General features: G+C 39.0%; 1 protein-coding gene and 1 pseudogene across 3 annotated transcripts in view; both read right to left on the bottom strand.

Annotated features, from left to right (window-relative positions):
- LOC149187038 (Protein kinase superfamily protein) overlaps nt 1-19,950 on the bottom strand; it is a 409,207-nt gene that overhangs the window by 95,222 nt on the left and 294,035 nt on the right. The gene's annotated exons all lie outside the window — the stretch shown is intronic.
- Nucleotides 851-1,748, bottom strand: LOC149187040 (annexin-like protein RJ4 pseudogene; annotated as a pseudogene).

The raw sequence follows: 19,950 nt of genomic DNA, 5'->3' as shown, positions 1-19,950 counted from the left end.
GGGTTAATTTGTTCAGTATCCCCTTCACAGTTTTTAAAACTTTATCCTTTTCTGACAAGGTTCCCCTCCTGGCCGACCAAGGAACAACAGCCTTCACTAGAGCAGCAGCTGGTCCAGGCCCCAAGCCTGATGAAACATTAACTTTTGAAAACTGTGAGTTCAATTGCTCCTGGCGAGCAAACTGATAACCAGACTCCTGTGGTTTTGACATCGGAGCACCATATTCTCTACTTTCACGAAGAGTTTCCCAGGACCTTTCCTCGGGAGCAGGAGCAGGTAGTGGTGACCGACCTCGCCAATCACGAGTATCAGGCTCTGCATATCGAATATGAGATTGCGCCTGTATATTGACATCACCACGACCCCAACTTGATTCATCAGTGACAAGCTCCGATTCTATCTCCGTGGCATAAAGACCCTGCATCTTCGCGTACATTGTTGCTGTAGGGCTACACGAAGTTCTTAAAATGATACACTCCTTTTTAAAACGCTGCTCTTAAACATCTGTTTTTTGGATTTGCGTTCGTGGTATCAAACTGCATTTGCGCTGTTTTTAAAGTGATATATATACGGTGATATATATTGGTAACATGGTTTGCAGCATTCATTGACATGGAACAGCACCAGGCTCGCTGTAATCTTTTGGTCCAGAAACCGAAATGAAAAGGCGGCCCACTCGCCTACAATTTAATGAAAATGTCAAATTCCAAATTTATTTAGAGTCTTTGTATATTGATCTACGCAGCTCTCATGATTTTCCATCGGGATCATTACTCGAAAGGAAAAAATAGTCCCTTTTAAGCTGCATCAGATGGTGAAGTTAACAACATGAATTGTGCATTATGTTTATGATCCAGTGAGTCGAGACAACTTTGAAACTACTCAAAGAAAAGTGTCTACAGGTTGTGTGCTTGAAATTATTAAGATTCTAAAGCTCTTCATTTCAGGCATAAATGTTTCAAAAGGCGCCATTCGGATGAATGAGCTTAAGCATGATCTTTGCCTATCAATGTAAGCAAAAAATCCTGATAGTCTCCAGAGGTTTCAGACGCTATTGCATGTTCCAAAGTCTTGCTGGTCCTCTTAGCATATGCCTCTTTGATATGCTTCATGTCAACTTCCGCACGTGTTACAACCACCCGTGTTAGTGCATCTTCATCTGTCCCGAGTTTTTCTATCGCTAAGCGCAAAACCTTTGTGAAGTGTTTTTCAGGACAGCAAATACACTTGATCACAACTCGCACTGCATCTTGGAAATCTTCAGCCACGTCTTCTTCGAGGGACTTTTTGTACCGAATATGATATGCTTGCCTCACCATCAATAGTTCAGCCGAAGATCGAGCACTGGAAATTTCTAAAAGCGATATATTCTTTCCATTCCACTTCTTTATTGCATCATGAGATATGACCGCATCACGTTCAGCTGGATCTAGTACCCAAAGGAATACAGCTTTCTCAAAGTCACTTGAAAGCTCAGATTCCAATCGCTTCAAGAGATCCTCTTCATACAGTTGAAAATAACTTTGACGGATTACTTTGCGTTGTGCTGCAGTTCTATGTCCTAATATTTGTATGATTGACTTCTCATTTGTGCTCTTTCCAGATATTTTCCTCCATAACTACAGCAACTTCCCTACAAACTCTGTTTTTGCTCCTATCTCTGCGAGGCCTTTTACAGGGAGGGGGCTTCTCTTCACCCATCCTTAAACTAAGTGATTTACCTGCATTGACAATACTATGCACGTCATTTCTGGTGGTGGTGTCCAGGTTGGAAAGGTAGTTTCTTTTTGTGATGATTATTGCTCTTAATATGTGCACTGTATGTGCTGGACATTAAGTCTCTATTGCAGAGAAAGAAATCAGTTTTGTATATCGCTCATTGATTTATTTGTGTGCTGACCTGGAGCTGTATTGAATGCATCGAAAACTGTGATTAAAGCTGCCTGAATACGTTATGATGCTGCCTGAAATACGTTGAAGCTGCTGTTTTAAATAAGTTCGTATGAGGCCTGAATGGTATACGATCCAATGGTATAGTGATTGGTTTCAAATACACTTTGAATAGTTCGAATTCCATTTGCAACCGAGATTCTGTGCTTCTCTTCCTATAGTTGGATCCGATTTGATTGCTGGTGCCATTCATATGTTTAATGCTTTGCTGAGGTTGACCGCTGTAAATTACAGTTCAAAGAATGCCCATGACATGGTGTTATAATTATTGAAGTTTTGATAACCATCATTTCTGAAGGAGTACTTGAAGGATCCAAACAAGTTTGCAGTTGCTGCTGCCCCAATTGTGGCATTGTAGTGCATTGATTCCTTGATTCCACTGCTGCATAAAGATTTTGGTGAACTGATTGTAATCTTTTATATTGCACACTAATCATTTGCTGACATTTATAAAGGATATTGCTGTGTACTGTGAGTAGATATTACTTTTCTGCATTGAGTAGTAGTTGTGATCAGTTTTTTAAGGTGTAAATCAGACATTGAAGAAAAAATGGCCAGAACCAGTGAAGTATTACAGTTTCTTAAAACTCTGATATTATCTACTGTTGATGACACATTACAAATCAGCAAAGGATCTCTCTCAGAAATTCAGACATGTCTACAAAATGCACAGGAAAAGATCGATTTTTTGCAGCTTGAATCACAGCTACAACAAGAAGAGCTACATCAAAATAGACACCATTTTGAACCTGTTTTTGTTTAGAACATTGAGACAACCACCCATCAGCAGCATGTTAATAATGTTACAGTTCATTCAAATAAAGCAGCAGTTGTACATGCAGATGCAGAAACTCAGTCTGCACTTCCCAAGCCCATCATCAGACCTTGGGAATGGCTTGTCCACAACAAGCACAGAACTAGTCTTGGATATGACAAGGACTTGTCCTTTCATATTCCAGACTATGCCAAGCCCATTCAGTTTCAGAGTGCTGGATTCATTCATGACAGTTCACCTGCTCCTCATGACAGTGCGCCTACTCCTCATGACAGTTCAGCTTCAGCTGTTCCAGACTCTGCCCCTCTTCCACAACAACAACAACAACAACAGATTGTGAAATGCCAACACTGTGACCGAGTTGGCCATTTGAAAGATCACTGTTTTGATCTTCATCCATGTAAGCACTGTCATAAAACCAGCCATTCTTCACACAGATGCTTCAGAAATAAACGTCCTGCAAGAACAAAGATTCATCTTGGATGGATCGCTTCTTGGCAATGGGCATCAACAGCCAAGAAGATATTCCAAACACATGTCAGAACTTGTTCCAGAGTATTGAACAGTCTTGCAGTTGAGTTTTCTCCATCTTCTCACCTTGTACCTGACAGGGGGGGAAATGATGGTCATCTACAAGCTTCAAAGTCACATCAAGCGAGCCTGAGCCACAACCTGCCACACCAGTTTCAGAGTTGTAGCCAGAGACAAAGATGCCCCTGAGCATGCCTTCAGTTGGCAATCTGGGACACTTCCTCTAGCAGAAGACTTCAGCTTCTTGCCAGTTTTGGAAGAGTTCCAGGAACAAAATTGAGAACACTTCCTCTAGCAGAAGACACCATCTTCTTGCCAGTTTTGGAAGAGTTCCAGGAATTGCATTAAGCATTCCAGAGTTGTTGGTCATCCTTAAACCATCACAGGTTGAGACTTCCCTTTTCAGGTTGAAGTTTTACCTTTTATGCGGGGTGAGACCTCCCTTTTATGGTTGAAGGTTTCCCTCTTTAAAACAATAGGATCACTTCCTCTAGCAGAAAACTTCAGTTTCTTGCCAGTTTTGGAAGAGTTCCGGGAACTGCACTAAGCGTTCCAGTGTTGGTGGTCATCCTTAAACCACCGCCCTTTATACCAACATTTCAAAGAGCACATTCAGCCTAGTGCTGCCATGCATTTTTTGCACATTTTTGTATTACAGCTCTCTTCTTGGACTCATACATAACCCTTCGGATTAAGGGGGGGAATGTTGGACACCTAATCCTAAATGGGTTAGTGTGGAAGTCGAATGGACAAAAGCAGTCCAAGAGACCTTGGGATCTGAAACCCAAGAGTCACATATTGTACTATAAATGTATATCTCATGTTAATAAAAAATGTATTGCATGTTTTATCTTTCATATTGTCTTTGCTGTCCATGTGTGTTTAACACTTCTCAAAAAAGCTTTGTCCTCAAAGCTTGTTGATGCAAAAGGCTCGATCTCTTTTTTCGGTTTCGAATGTCTTCTCGTCTCGGCACTGTCATCTTCGTTGATACAAGTTGATATGATCTTCTAAGTGACAAACAAAACTGTAGCACTGAGAAGGGATCAGACCATCCTAGATTAATCTTTTGTGGAATATTCTAATCACTGGAATTTTGTAACGAATTGTCATCATAGGACTGGATTGAGGTTATATCAATATGCTTTGGAACATCAGTTTGTTGTTTCTGTTCTAAATGGTCCCGCCATGTAGCTTGGTCGAGTTGTCTGCTCTCATGATTCGGCTTGATCTCTTTTTCGGTTTCGAATGTCTTCTCATCTCTGCACTGTCATCTTCGTTGATACAAGTTGATGTGATCTTCTAAGTGACAAACAAAACTGTTGCACTGAGAATGGATCAGACCATCCTAGATTAATCTTCTTTGGAATATTCTAATCACTGGAATTTTGTAACGAATTGTCATCATAGGACTCGATTGAGGTTACATTAATATTCTTTGGAACATCAGTTTGTTGTTTATGTACTGAATGGTCCTAATACATAGCTTGGTTGAGTTGTCTACTCTCATGATTTGGATGTCGATAGGGAAATTTTTTTGGTTTGACTTTCCCTTATTACGTGTGTGGAAATTTTTTGATTTCCTTTTGGTACTACGGTTGTTGAATTAGGTACACAATCTTCGTTTGGAATTTTCATCATCTGGCTTGTAACATGTGAGAGTGTTTTTCCTTCAACTGATTGATCCTCTTCTTGAGTTTTGTGATTAACTGGTTCAGTATTTGTTTCTTTATCATCAACTGGGGATGTTACGATTGGCGACTTCGATGCTTCCTCTTGAATACAATGTTTTAACTTGTCTTTTAACGACTTCTTGTCCTTCTTGAGCGTTTTAATTTGTGTTAGTAATTTTTCGCTATGATCCTTAAGTTGCAAGACTTCTTCATTTCTATCAGCAGTGATTTTATCAATTTCATTTTGCATATTTTGTAATACTTTTTTACCTTCTTGAAAAATTACTTTTGAAATATCTTGAATGTCTTCTAGTGTTACTGAATTTGGCTTCACGGTGACATCTTGTAGTGTTATTTTTTTCTTTTTGTAAAAAAATGTAAAAAATTTCTTTTCGTATTCAGGATGAAGGAACCAAGAGTTTCCATCCAGGGTGAACCTAAAATAATGCCACCTTGATCGCTCCATAGGATTTGAACTGAGAATTGTGATACAAATGTATAATCTCCAACATTTAATTGTAAATTGGTTATGTCATATAGTTTGTTGTTAAAACAATCAAAATTTTCAATTATATTTGACTCGGGAATCACTAATTGATTCGCGATTTTAGGTTTTATATAATTTTTATTTTCGGCTGGCGATATAGTGGTAGTAACATTTTTTCCTGCAATAGACCCTTTAATTCTAAATTGTACTGAGGCATAGTTATATTTAGTTTTTTGGAAATCTTCGTTTCTCTTTCGATATAGACTCCATCCTTTTCTCTTCAATGATTGACTCCATATTCTTCCGTTAAAACCCATAATATTAAGCTTAATTCTTTGTAATATATGAATTATTTATTTTTAAGAGATACCTTTATAATTAGTCTTCACTGAATTTTAATACCTTCACTACCACTCTCTAACTTTGACATGGAATCAAAAGGTTCTCTCTTCTTTTATTTTATTTTATTTTTTATACCTTTAAAAGAACCCCTATTATAACTCTTTAAGAATATCCCACTTTTTTAATATAGCCTTCACTTTTAAACAAATTAACCCTTTAATAATTTTATTAAATATTCTTTTGGTGTCTTAAAGTTCAATGCTCAAATCCTAAGTGGAGATATACAGATTAATTTGGTGTAATTCCAATACCTTCGAAATCAAAATCGTGTTTGCTATCATGAATTCTTGAATCAGTTTGAATGGATGCGATGATTGGTAGGAAATAGTGAATAGTCGCGTTGATTGGTAGAGTATGGTGGTAGCGTATTCCAACAATATAGTTTGGTAACCTTTGAGAATAAACCAAAAAAATGTGTATCTTGGATTAATAACACGACGATGGAAAAAAATGTGTATCTTCGATTAATGATATAATAATGATGACTTCACAATAGATTAATGACCAAGCCTATAATGCCTCCCCTCGGACCTCAGTTACATGGGAAACGGGAATGATAGAGTTTTGTTTCAATGAAGCGAACAGGCGGCACCAGGGCCATGGTGGCGTGGGTGGGGCAAATAATTAGCGGCGGCGGAGGCCCGACGACGGGGTAGATTTTCAGCGGCGACAGTAAAAGAAGGCAACAATAGTAGTTAAGATAAAGATGACCAGAATGAAAGGTGGGCAGTCGAACGATGGTTTGGGTAGAGGCAACGGTGACTGTGCGATGGAAGTTGCGAAGGTTTTGTGTCCGAGGATGGACTACAGAGTGGGAAGGGTTGCCGCGACGATTGTGGTGTGCAATGGTGGAGGTCAGCGAGGTTGCGAGTTGTGGCTAAGTAGATAGCAATTCAACATGCAATAGATGCGAACAAAGATGATGGCGAATGAGGAGGCAGGTGTTGGTCTGCGGTGGCAAGCTTTTGCACCGTTGGTGACCGCATTTACTCAGTGAGTTACAACAACGACTGTGTTGATTTGTGACAGCTGTAGAGGGAGTGGCCAGTCTGCTGCCCCCTTTTTTTTGAAAAAAAAATTCTTTTTCTTTTTCTATATAATTTTTTTTCTTATATTTTGATTTTTTTTACTTTTGATTCTCTTTAATATATATATATTCCTTTATTTATTTTTTATTATTTGTTTGTTAATGGCCAAGGGCAATTGGCAAAAATGGAGAAACTCGATGGTAGCGAAACACTTCAATGGCAACGATGTTGACGAATTTGACGGTCAAGGACCCGGATCGAAGAACGTGGATCTATGCAGTGGTTAAGCAGCCAGAGGATCGAACCGCTCTGATAACAAATGGAACGAACAAAGTTCGTTCTAGCAGGTTAAACACTCTAGAAGACTTGGAATATGTAGATCTCCATTGAGATACAAGAATATATATTAAAATGTATGAATAAGAATGATGATACAATTGAGAGTGAGGGTCCTGTATATATAGCCAGGTAAGCACCCTTTCACGAGCGGTCATGTCTCCTTAGACATGCCTCTTTGTTTAACTAATTATTAATTAACTAATCATTATTACAATTATTTATATATATTTTATTCGTAACAGGGAAAACCCAAAAACTCCTTATAGAATCAATTCAATGAAGACCTCCAAGACCTTGACCCAAGACCAACCACCAAAAGATAGGCCAACCACCCACAAATCACTTCTCTGTGTAAAAATTCCACAATCGGAATTCCTACTGCAACAACTGATGATATTACTCCTATTTGTTAAATTCCTTTTAACAAATTACTTGAAGCTTCATACGACAAATATCGTAATACATACACTGCAACCTTCACTTAATTAAATTATATGTGGAAATAAGAGATCGAGCAAGAAAGAAAATACAACACAAATGACACCGTTATTTTTGGACAAATGTCCCTAGAAAAACCCAATGCGGGAAAACCGGTGTAGCAACTTTGAGGGTTTATTATTATTAAGCAGTAACAAATTTTGAATACATTTTTGAATACCTCAAGGGTTATTCAGTTACAAAGAGAGAAATACTGGCAGAAAGATTTGTGAGATTACCTCACAATCACTGAGAAAAATCCTGGCTGATCCGAACACTGGAAGAGATGTCTCTGGCAAGCCCTGCGCTGCCTCTACATAGTCCTCACGCAGTCCCTGCATCAACCCCTCTAGACACTGCATCACTCAGCCAGTTGATCGATCTGCTGCCCGGAGTCACTGCTCTCAGCCTCCCGGTCTCACACCTCGGTTCTCGGCTTCTGAAATTGACTCTGCCCAACAAAATTTTAAACTCTCTCTCACCCTTTGCGTGGCCCTGCGTCAACCTCTGCGTGAGAGCTGCTGGATCACTCTCTGCCTCTCTCTGCTGATGATTCTCCTGCTGAGACAATCTCTCTCTCTCTAGATGCTATCCCTGCCCCTCAACTGCAAGAAATCTACTCACTCAAAATTTCCTCCTGAGAACTTCTCACTTCAGAAATTTGATCTCTTGATCTCTCGATGTGTTTTCCAAATGACCCTCAAGTTCCCTTAAATAATCTTCTCGTTGACATTCAACGACCCAGATTAAAAGCTAATCAATGGCTAAGATCATTTTAGCTTGATCCCCGTCTTCTTCTAGAAGTTACACCCACAATTAGATTAATACCCATTAATATTTCTAATTTCCTAAGTTTAGACTTAGGGTCCAATTAAAAAATATTAATTATTTTAATAAAATCGTTTATGAGTGGAATTTCCCAAAATGCTTTCTGGGTTCTTTCGAATACATGTGCCCAAGCCTCCCTGTAAAATTTGAGGCCTAGAGAACATCCGATGCTACCCCAAATCAACACTCCCTCTTAGCGAGGAATGTGCTCTAACAATATATGTTGCTGCATATTGCTCCGACTCTGAAGCATTGTCCTCTGTGTTGCTGATGTCTGACATGTTGTCCACCAACTACTGCACTGTCGCTGACATTGCCACTGTCAACACTGCATCCATACTACAACTCCCTCTTAGGTGCTACATCTGCGCTGTTGATGTCTGACATGTTGTGCACCAACTACTGCGCTGCTGCTGACACTGCCACTGTCAACACGGCATCTGTACTACAACTCCCTCTGAGGTGCTGCATCTGTGCTGCTGATGTCTAACATGTTGTCCACCAACTACTGCACTGCTACTGACATTGCCACTGTCAACACTGCATCCGTACTACAACTCCCTCTCCGGTGCTGCATTTGTGCTGCTGCTAGCACTGCCACTGCCAACTACTACTGCACTGCAAACTATTGCTGCTACTCTATCAGCAACGAAAAAACATCGAAAATTACTGAACTAACTGTGCTCAGTATGATACCACTTGAATGTTGGAGCTTGACTGCTGCTAGTCTCTGTACTGACCCTCTAAATATACTGCACTGCTGTTGACCTCTGCTCTGTGCCATCTGCACTGTTGCCAACTATGCTCTACGTTGTTCAGTCTCTGGCGCTCCCACTGCAACTGTCTCCCCGATACTCCTTAGCACCATCCGACACTAGTCCATCCTGCTACTCCTGATATAGGCTCCCGTAGTAAGGTATTGATCCGAGATGTGGACTCCTCAAGGATCCTGCCCATCTGTAGCTCATTCGAACTACAACTCCAGATCAGCCCACCTCCCTCCTTGAGGTATCTCGACTGTCATGGCGAACTCCTCCTCTTCGATCTTCGCAGGCGCAACCTTCGGATCATGTTTCTCATCCTTGTCCTTCTTCTTGAGAGGACACCGAGTAGCGTATTGACCCATCTCACCACACCTGAAACACTTGATCTTCGAGACGTCTTTCTTACGTCTCCGTTGCTCCTGCTATCCCTTCGATGCAAGCGTCGCATTATCCTCCTCCTCCTTGGGCTTCGCCCCACAGTTGCTGCTTCCGTCAAGTTTAACCTTGACTAAGTCTCTCCTCAGCTCTTGTTTTAGAGCCACCCACATCTCATCCCAATTCGACAATGCTGCTCCGCCCAGGATACTCTGGACAAAGACTTGCCACTCATCTGAGACAGAATTGAGGGCCAGTCTAACCACCTCTAAATCCTGAGGTGTATGCCCCGCAGTAGACAATTCATCACAGATTTCCTTATGCTTCGTGAGTAATGGATCTACACGCTCTCCCTTTTGCATCTGAGCAGATCTCAACTTCTGCTCCAAGTACATCTTTTGCTGCTCGGAAGATCCTTGATATAACGCAGCCAAGGCATCCCACATCTCCTTAGCAGTCCCTCTGTTGACCTCTACCGGTCAACTACCCATGCAGTACACCCCCTTTTTCTTTGCAAGAAAGGGGCAGCACCTGATCAGCGTGTCCGTGCCATCCAGCAGTCATCAGCAGCTTGGTCAATCTAATTGTAAACCCAGTCTGCATGTATTAATTGTAAATAATCTTAGCAGATATGAGTCGTGTATGTGAATTGCCTAGGTGGACCTAACTTTCTAGTGGTAATCTACGTCCCGGAAGGTTTTTCGTCTCACCGATCCATGGATCGGCAGAGTTTTCCTTCAAACCTGGCCCCAAAGCCAGGATGGATTTTGTCATTGGAATTTTAGGAGAATCCTAGTGTGTTGATCTGCTAGATTATAGTTGTGTCGCAGAACTGGGTGATTTGTGAGGGTCTATGTTAATGGGGTTTTCTCCCTTAAGATGTAAATTGTAAAAGTCATGATGTAATGTGTCCTGAGGGTCGAAAAATGTTTTAAATCCCCTCATGAGTCCTAAGTCCTAGGTCCTAGGTGATGTTTCCGAAGGCTTAGTTCGATGATCCATTTTAAAATGAATTAAGAAACTAAAAAATGAATAAAAATAATAAAATAATAAAATAAATAAAAATTAAAAAATGAAATAAATAAAAAATAATAAAAAATTTAAAAAAATAAAGCAAAAACCCTAACTAATAAAATAATAATATTTTAAGTGAATAAATCGACGGATGAGATCAAGAGATGTCTTGATCCTCATCAACGGTCGAGATCATTTCAGCATGGATCACTCGAACTAGCCGTTGGAGTCATTTCCTTTATATAGGGTGCTAGGGGTCAGTTCAGATCAAGTGGAAGATCTGTGAGTCTAAGACTGAAGAAGCTCTCTTGTAAATCTGTTTCTGGTTAATAAAAGAAGACTTTGGGGTCCATATCTTGCTGGTGTTACTCTCTTGAAATGCTGTGAGATTGTTTAATTTTTTGCATATGTTATTTTCAGTCGTTAATAATAGCTTTTTGTAGAGTATTGTGAGCACAGGTATCTTGTTCACTTGCTGGGGTTTGAGTGTTGTTAGGGTTTCTGAAGTAATGGCAGGTATCTCCATTACTGTTTGAGATCTAGCAGCATTTTTGCCCTCTCTATTGACGGTTGTTTTGAGCTGTGCAGAAAACATTTTCTGAAGGAATTTTGTGGGCGTTCGGGGAAGTTCTCGGCTGAACCAGCCAACTCCCGCAAGCATTTTTTGCTGAGCCCAGCTGGATTTGATCCTGGGTCTATCATTCGGTTTATTTTTCTAATTTGCATGAGAGATTTTCTGAAGTTCTTCACAGTGACAATCTGAAATCTTTATTTCTTTAAAATATTCCTGTGCTCATTGCTGAATCTGGCTGTTAAGGGGCCAAATCTGTACATTAATCAGCTGTTTTAGGGTTTCAAATTTCAAGATTTTGCTTTGTACAGTTTTGATTAAAGGTTTTTTTTGTATCTACAGGCATAAGGTAAGAAATCCGTCTAGACCAAAATCGCTCCAACGTGCTCAATCGCAGAACGAGGAGAGGTTTCAGTTCATCAGCTGTCGGATCGGTGTAATACTGGGCATCAAGCCGTCTGCATAGCCTGCGGATCTGGACTTAAGCGTTAAATTTATCGTTGTGGGAATCAGCAAAAAATTGCCACTGTATTCATGCGAGGAAAAGGCTCCTTAAATCTCCGCCAGCAGAAGAAAATCCTGAAACGCATCGAAAGAGAATACGTCGCTATCTCAGCAAATCATGAAGGCAACATCGGATTGCTCAGATCTCGATTTCTAGTTTGATGAAGCCAGGCGGCTCAGACAAACAGTGGCTTCCGTCAATATATGATCTTCATTCACACACGGTATCAAATTCTAATTCACGGCGGCTCAGGTAACGTCTGTAAGGCTCGGAGCGTTCGGTGCTCAGGAAAAATTTCAATCTGAATCGTATTTCTCTCTGCCATCACCTGTGTATGCCAAGGATTTTTCTGCGATTGCTCATTTAGTTCTGATGCCGGGCCAAGTCACGCATATTCACGCATTTTCTTCCTCCGGCTGAGTATCAATGTTTCAGTTTCTTGGGTTTTACGAATCTGCGCAGGTAATCTCCAATCATTCAGTATCAGGTAAATCGATCTTGTTCTGCGTGGTTACGTCCAGCCCTTTTTTCCATTTTAACGCAGAGGGTGACCACTGAATCGAAATCTTTACGGCGGTATTTTCATTATAATTTCGTTTTTTTTTCTTTCAGAGGTTAAATCGTATTTCTTTGATGTATATACATATAGAAAAGGGTAAGCGTAGTTAAATTTTTATAAATAGTCTCATTTTTATTTATATTTATATTTTTAGATTTTAATAAATATAAAAAGGAAAAAATAAAAAAAGGTTAAGCGTAGTTAAATTTTGATTTAAATAGGCTCTAAGTTTAAAATTTCATAATTTTTAGATTTTCTGTTTGTTATAATATGAAAAAATAAAAAATCAAAAAGAAGATTTATTTATAAAATATTTTTTGGCTTAGTTAGAGTATGATTTTGTTTTGTTTAGATTTTGATTTGTTAGATTTGTTTTAAATTTAGATTTTAAATTTTAATTTTATATTTTTAGGTTTTTTTTTTTTTTTTATTTTAGATTCATTTTCATATATTTTTAGTTTAAAAAAAAGAAAAAAATTTCGTTTTTCTTTTAAAATTCGAAAAAATATAAAAATTTTGTGGAAAATTATTTTTGCCAGATTCAGTTGTTTTCATGTTATATCTTTCACACTGAGATCTAAAATTTTCAAGTCGAGATACGAATATGATATCTGGTTAATGGTTTATGACTCGTGGTGGTTTAAAGCATTCATCTTTTTTTAAATTTTCAGTTGTTGGATATCGTTTTGGTCATTCTAAGAGCATTGTGATTTAGCTGATGACAAATGATTGCTGTTCACGGTTTATGTTTCTATAATCATCTAACAAGTAATCGTTTTAATAACAATCTCTTAAGGCACTGGTCTGCTAAATTAATCAAATTCATCTAGTGCTTATCTTATCGTGTCTCGTGTCTCCCAACCAACTGGTCGACAGTTGGTCTTCATCATTTCACAGGGTCTACCCCCCTTAGCCGCGGGAGACAGGCTTAAATGGAGGGATCGGGGATCAGAGTGACAGCCCCCGGTCTGAGGGTTGTCGTGTCAATCCGCGCAACAACATTTTTTGGCACCGTTGCCGGGGATAGAGTTTTTCTGTTCCTGGAGGTTTCATCGACATTCACCTTCTCATCTCTCACTTTGAGCTGGCAAATTCAATCTTTTGGGTTATCATTTGGATCTTTTATTGCTTTATTTTTCGCCATATCAGTAGCATCTCTTCGGTTTGTTTCTTGTTTGGGTGGCGACTCCACTTTCTCATTTTTCCCAGACAAGAAGCTTTCCTCATATCTGCTTGTGGTTACTTTTTGGATCCTAGAATCAGATTCATTGTTCAAGTGGTGACTCCACTTCTTTCATCTCTTAATTTTCTTGAGCGGAAATCTCTTTCTATCATCCATTTGATCCCTTATTGTTCATCATGGATTATTCATTTAAACCATGTCATTTTACTGATAATCTCCATGATCTTCCAAAAGAGGCCATCTCTAAATTATTTAAGTTCTCGGGTGGTGATTCGGTCGCTGTTGGAAAGCATTTAAACATGTTTACTTGTGTAATGATCTTATATTGTAGATTTCCTCAATATAATCATGAAGATTTCAAGATGCGTCTATTTGTCCATTCTTTAGAGGGTGATGCCTTGAATTGGTTTAATAATTTTCCTAATGATTTTTTCACTTTTTTACAAGACATTCTCAATGCTTTTAAAGATAGATATGATAGTCCAAACAGCTTGCCTTCTACCTCTAAAATTGTGCAAAAGAAAGAAAGTAATCTTATAAAAAATCCAGCTGTTGAAGAAAGTTTTCAAGATCAGAATGTGTCATCCACCGGAAATATCGCAGACCAAGTTCATGATAGTGAAAAATCAGGGACAAATAATAGTGAAAGGGAAGAACAAAAGCAAATTATACAAGATCTAATGATGCTGGTAAGAAATATGGAAAGCAATCAAACTAGTCTTATCAATGATGTTAAAACTTTATGCACCCACCTGGAAAAACGTAATAGGGAGTTGGAGGTCACACAAAATCAGCATGCTAAGGAAATTGAGGCCATGAAAATTAAATATGAAATAGAAATTAGAAGCATGCAAAGCAAGATGTCAGTCTTAGAGGAAAATATGGTGACCATGAAAGCTGATCATGATAGGGAAATTGACTCTATGACGTTCAATCATAACAATCAGTTGGCTGACATGCAAGCGAATCATAAAGAAGAAATAAATTTCATGCAGCATTGCTTGATGGACATAAAGGAAAAGAATGATAAAGTAATAAAACACATGCAAGAACACCATGCCATACAAATCAGTGCTATAAGGGATGAATGCTCTAGTCAGATGGATGCCATTAGAATACAAGTTCAAAAGATTCAACAATGGTCAGATGATAAGAGAAACCAGGAGCCTTCTCATTTGCCGCAACAAATTCCATCTTATTATGAGGAGGTCATTAGGTGGTTAATTGAAGGTGATCCAGATAAGCTTAAAAACGATAAAAATCAGATGCAAGACACAAAAAGACTTAGCATGCATATCTTACACACTTCATCTGATAGTTTTGAAACAGAAAGTACCAGATCATCAGTAATTCAACCTGCCAGAAAGAAAAAGCGCAAGAGAAAGAAAATAAGAAGAAGATTTGACGCATCAGACGGCCGTGAGCAGCTTGATTTTCGGATAGGAAAAAGTCCTACCATATGCAAAATTGGACATGGCACATCCGACAAGCAGCCGACAGATTTGCCTGAAAGCAGGCAAATGCTCAGTATGCACTATATTGAACACATCTGATGCCATGGGGCATCCTTTGTATCGTATTTCTAACCCTACTCCTTGTTTTTTCCGCATTTTTATTTCTGCTTTAGATAGTTAATAAATGAAGAGCTTTTTTCTTTCCTGTGCTTAATGTATATGCTGATTTTTGGATGGACGCTACTTATTTTTGTGTTGTATGGATGCAGATTCTGGATTCTCACATTCCTGCAAGCAGCAACGTGTCCCCAAGTAGAGCCAGATGTTGACCTCTACCAGTCAACTACCCATGCAGTACACCCCCTTTTTCTTTGCAAGAAAGGGGCAGCACCTGATCAGCGTGTCCGTGCCATCCAGCAGTCATCAACAGCTTGATCAATCTAATTGTAAACCCAGTCTGCATGTATTAATTGTAAATAATCTTAGCAGATATGAGTCGTGTATGTGAATTGCCTAGGTGGACCTAACTTTCTAGTGGTAATCTACGTCCCGGAAGGTTTTTCGTCTCACCGATCCATGGATCGGCAGAGTTTTCCTTCAAACCTGACCCCAAAGCCGGGATGGATTTTGTCATTGGAATTTTAGGAGAATCCTAGTGTGTTGATCTGCTAGATTATAGTTGTGTCGCAGAACTGGGTGATTTGTGAGGGTCTATGTTAAAGGGTTTTCTCCCTTAAGATGTAAATTGTAAAAGTCATGATGTAATGTGTCCTGAGGGTCGAAAAATGTTTTAAATCCCCTCATGAGTCCTAAGTCCTAGGTCCTAGGTGATGTTTCCGAAGGCTTAGTTCGATGATCCATTTTAAAATGAATTAAGAAACTAAAAAATGAATAAAAATAATAAAATAATAAAATAAATAAAAATTAAAAAATGAAATAAATAAAAAATAATAAAAAATTTAAAAAAATAAAGCAAAAACCCTAACTAATAAAATAATAATATTTTAAGTGAATAAATCGACGGATGAGATCAAGAGATGTCTTGATCCTCATCAACGGTCGAGATCATTTCAGCATGGATCACTCGAACTAGCCGTTGGAGTCATTTCCTTTATATAGGGTGCTAGGGGTCAGTTCAGATCAAGTGGAAGATCTGTGAGTCTAAGATTGAAGAAGCTCTCTTGTAAATCTGTTTCTGGTTAATAAAAGAAGACTTTGGGGTCCATATCTTGTTGGTGTTACTCTCTTGAAATGATGTGAGATTTTTTAATTTTCTGCATATGTTATTTTCAGCCGTTAATAATAGCTTTTTGTAGAGTATTGTGAGCACAGGTATCTTGTTCACTTGCTGGGGTTTGAGTGTTGTTAGGGTTTCTGAAGTAATGGCAGGTATCTCCATTACTGTTTGAGATCTAGCAGTATTTTTGCCCTCTCTATTGACGGTTGTTTTGAGCTGTGCAGAAAACATTTTCTGAAGGAATTTTGTGGGCGTTCGGGGAAGTTCTCGGTTGAACCAGCCAACTCCCGCAAGCATTTTTTGCTGAGCCCAGCTGGATTTGATCCTGGGTCTATCATTCGGTTTATTTTTCTAATTTGCATGAGAGATTTTTTGAAGTTCTTCACAGTGACAATCTGAAATCTTTATTTCTTTAAAATATTCCTGTGCTCATTGCTGAATCTGGCTGTTAAGGGGCCAAATCTGTACATTAATCAGCTGTTTTAGGGTTTCAAAATTTTCTGATCTAGGGTTTCAAATTTCAAGATTTTGCTTTGTACAGTTTTGATTAAAGGTTTTTTTTGTATCTACAGGCATAAGGTAAGAAATCCGTCTAGACCAAAATCGCTCCAACGTGCTCAATCGCAGAACGAGGAGAGGTTTCAGTTCATCAGCTGTCGGATCGGTGTAATACTGGGCATCAAGCCGTCTGCATAGCCTGCGGATCTGGACTTAAGCGTTAAATTTATCGTTGTGGGAATCAGCAAAAAATTGCCACTGTATTCATGCGAGGAAAAGGCTCCTTAAATCTCCGCCAGCAGAAGAAAATCCTGAAACGCATCGAAAGAGAATACGTCGCTATCTCAGCAAATCATGAAGGCAACATCGGATTGCTCAGATCTCGATTTCTAGTTTGATGAAGCCAGGCGGCTCAGACAAACAGTGGCTTCCGTCAATATATGATCTTCATTCACACACGGTATCAAATTCTAATTCACGGCGGCTCAGGTAACGTCTGTAAGGCTCGGAGCGTTCGGTGCTTAGGAAAAATTTCAATCTGAATCGTATTTCTCTCTGCCATCACCTGTGTATGCCAAGGATTTTTCTACGATTGCTCATTTAGTTCTGATGCTGGGCCAAGTCACGCATATTCACGCATTTTCTTCCTCCGGCTGTGTATCAATGTTTCAGTTTCTTGGGTTTTACGAATCTGCGCAGGTAATCTCCAATCATTCAGTATCAGGTAAATCGATCCTGTTCTGCGTGGTTACGTCCAGCCCTTTTTTCCATTTTAACGCAGAGGGTGACCACTGAATCGAAATCTTTACGGCGGTATTTTCATTATAATTTCGTTTTTTTTTTTTTTTTTTTCTTTCAGAGGTTAAATCGTATTTCTTTGATGTATATACATATAGAAAAGGGTAAGCGTAGTTAAATTTTTATAAAGTCTCATTTTTATTTATATTTATATTTTTAGATTTTAATAAATATAAAAAGGAAAAAATAAAAAAAGGTTAAGCGTAGTTAAATTTTGATTTAAATAGACTCTAAGTTTAAAATTTCATATTTTTTAGATTTTCTGTTTGTTATAATATGAAAAAATAAAAAATCAAAAAGAAGATTTATTTATAAAATATTTTTTGGCTTAGTTAGAGTATGATTTTGTTTTGTTAGATTTGTTTTAAATTTAGATTTTAAATTTTAATTTTATATTTTTAGGATTTTTTTTATTTTAGATTCATTTTCATATATTTTTAGTTTAGAAAAAAGAAAAAAATTTCGTTTTTCTTTTAAAATTCGAAAAAATATAAAAATTTTGTGGAAAATTATTTTTGCCAGATTCAGTTGTTTTCATGTTATATCTTTCACACTGAGATCTAAAATTTTCAAGTCGAGATACGAATATGATATCTGGTTAATGGTTTATGACTCGTGGTGGTTTAAAGCATTCATCTTTTTTTAAATTTTCAGTTGCTGGATATCGTTTTGGTCATTCTAAGAGCATTGTGATTTAGCTGATGACAAATGATTGCTGTTCACGGTTTATGTTTCTATAATCATCTAACAAGTAATCGTTTTAATAACAATCTCTTAAGGCACTGGTCTGCTAAATTAATCAAATTCATCTAGCGCTTATCTTATCGTGTCTCCCAACCATTTGGTCGACAGTTGGTCTTCATCATTTCACAGGGTCTACCCCCCTTAGCCGCGGGAGACAGGCTTAAACGGAGGGATTGGGGATCAGAGTGACAGCCCCCGGTCTGAGGGTTGTCGTGTCAATCCGCGCGACAACACCCTCTACTAGCGACATGACACACCACGTGATCCTTTACGCCATCAAGGATCATCCTCTTGGCCTTCGCCATCTTTGATCTGTACTTCTTCAATGGATTTGCATCTACAAGGACAACCACCACATTGTCGACGTATGTCTTGAGGGCATGCTCATCTAGAAGGAATGACATTCTAGCCTTCTAGATGACGTAGTTGGATGCTCCATCCAACCTGTCATGATCCCTCAAGCCACTGGTTGCCATTTCTGCCACAAATGTCGAAAATCTCCTCTCTCCTCTGTTCTGCTGTTGGGCTAGCCTACGCACTCCCTGTTGGAGCTAGTAAAACTGTTGCCCCTTGCTGCTGCTCAGCTCTAGAGAATTTGAATTCCTTGGCTAGGAATTCTTTGAGGAAGAAATTCCCTCAGCCGTGCTTCTCCTCTTTCTTCTGACGATCTTTTGCCCAACAAACTGCCTGCAGAAAAATCTATGTCCCACCAGCTCTCCTCATGCTGAGGCTTCAACATTGCTCCCTCTGCCCCGACAAAAATTCGATCTGGAAGCCCTTCTCTCTGTCGACTCTCTCAGAGAGAGACTGCCTCAAAATTTGCCTAGAGACACTCTACTGGCTCTTCTCTTCTTGCTTCACCTACAACTCTGATACCATGTGAAAATTTCACAATCGGAATTCCTACTGCAACAACTGATGATATTACTCCTATCTGATAAATTTCATTAAACAAATTACTTGTAGTTTCCTACAGCAAATATCGTAATACATACACTGCAACCTTCACTTAATTAAATTATATGTGAAATAAGAGACTGAGCAAGAAAGAAAATACAACACAAATGACACCGTTATTTTTGGACAAATGTCCCTGGAAAAACCCAATGCGGGAAAACCGGTGCAACAAATCTGAGGGTTTATTATTAAGCAGTAACAAATTCTAAATACATCTCTGAATACCTCAAGGTTTATTTAGTTACAGAGAGAGAAATACTGGCAGAAAGATTTGTGAGATTACCTCACAATCACTGAGAAAAATCCCAACTGATCCGGACACTGGATGAGGTGTCTCTGGCAGGCCCTGCGCTGCCTCTACACAGTCCTCACGCAGTCCCTGCATCAACCCCTCTAGACACTGCATCACCCAGCGAGTTGATCGATTTGCTGCCCGGAGTCACTACGCTCAGCCTCTCGGTCTCACACCCCGGTTCCTGACTTCTGAAATTGACTCTGCCCAACAAAATTTCAAACTCTCTCTCACCCTCTGCGCTGCCATTGCGTGGCCCTACGTTAGCCTCTGTGTGAGAGCTACTGGATCACTCTCTTCCTCTCTCTGCTGATGATTTTTCGACTGAGACAATCTCCCTCTCCCCGGATGCTATCCTTGCCCCTCAACTGCAATAAATCTACTCAATCAAAATTTCTTCCTGAGAACTTCTCACTTAAGAAATTCGATCTCTTGATCTCTCGGTGTGTTTTCCAAATGACCCTCAAGTTCCCTTAAATAATCTTCTCGTTGACATTCAACGACCCATA

This window comes from Pinus tabuliformis, chromosome 3_1 (genome assembly GCF_031772625.1).
Source record: "Pinus tabuliformis cultivar Carrire ecotype Pingquan chromosome 3_1, CPIR1, whole genome shotgun sequence".
Lineage (NCBI taxonomy): Eukaryota > Viridiplantae > Streptophyta > Pinopsida > Pinales > Pinaceae > Pinus > Pinus tabuliformis.
The sequence above is the reverse complement of the archived record's forward strand: the minus strand, read 5'-3'. Positions and strand labels throughout refer to the sequence as shown.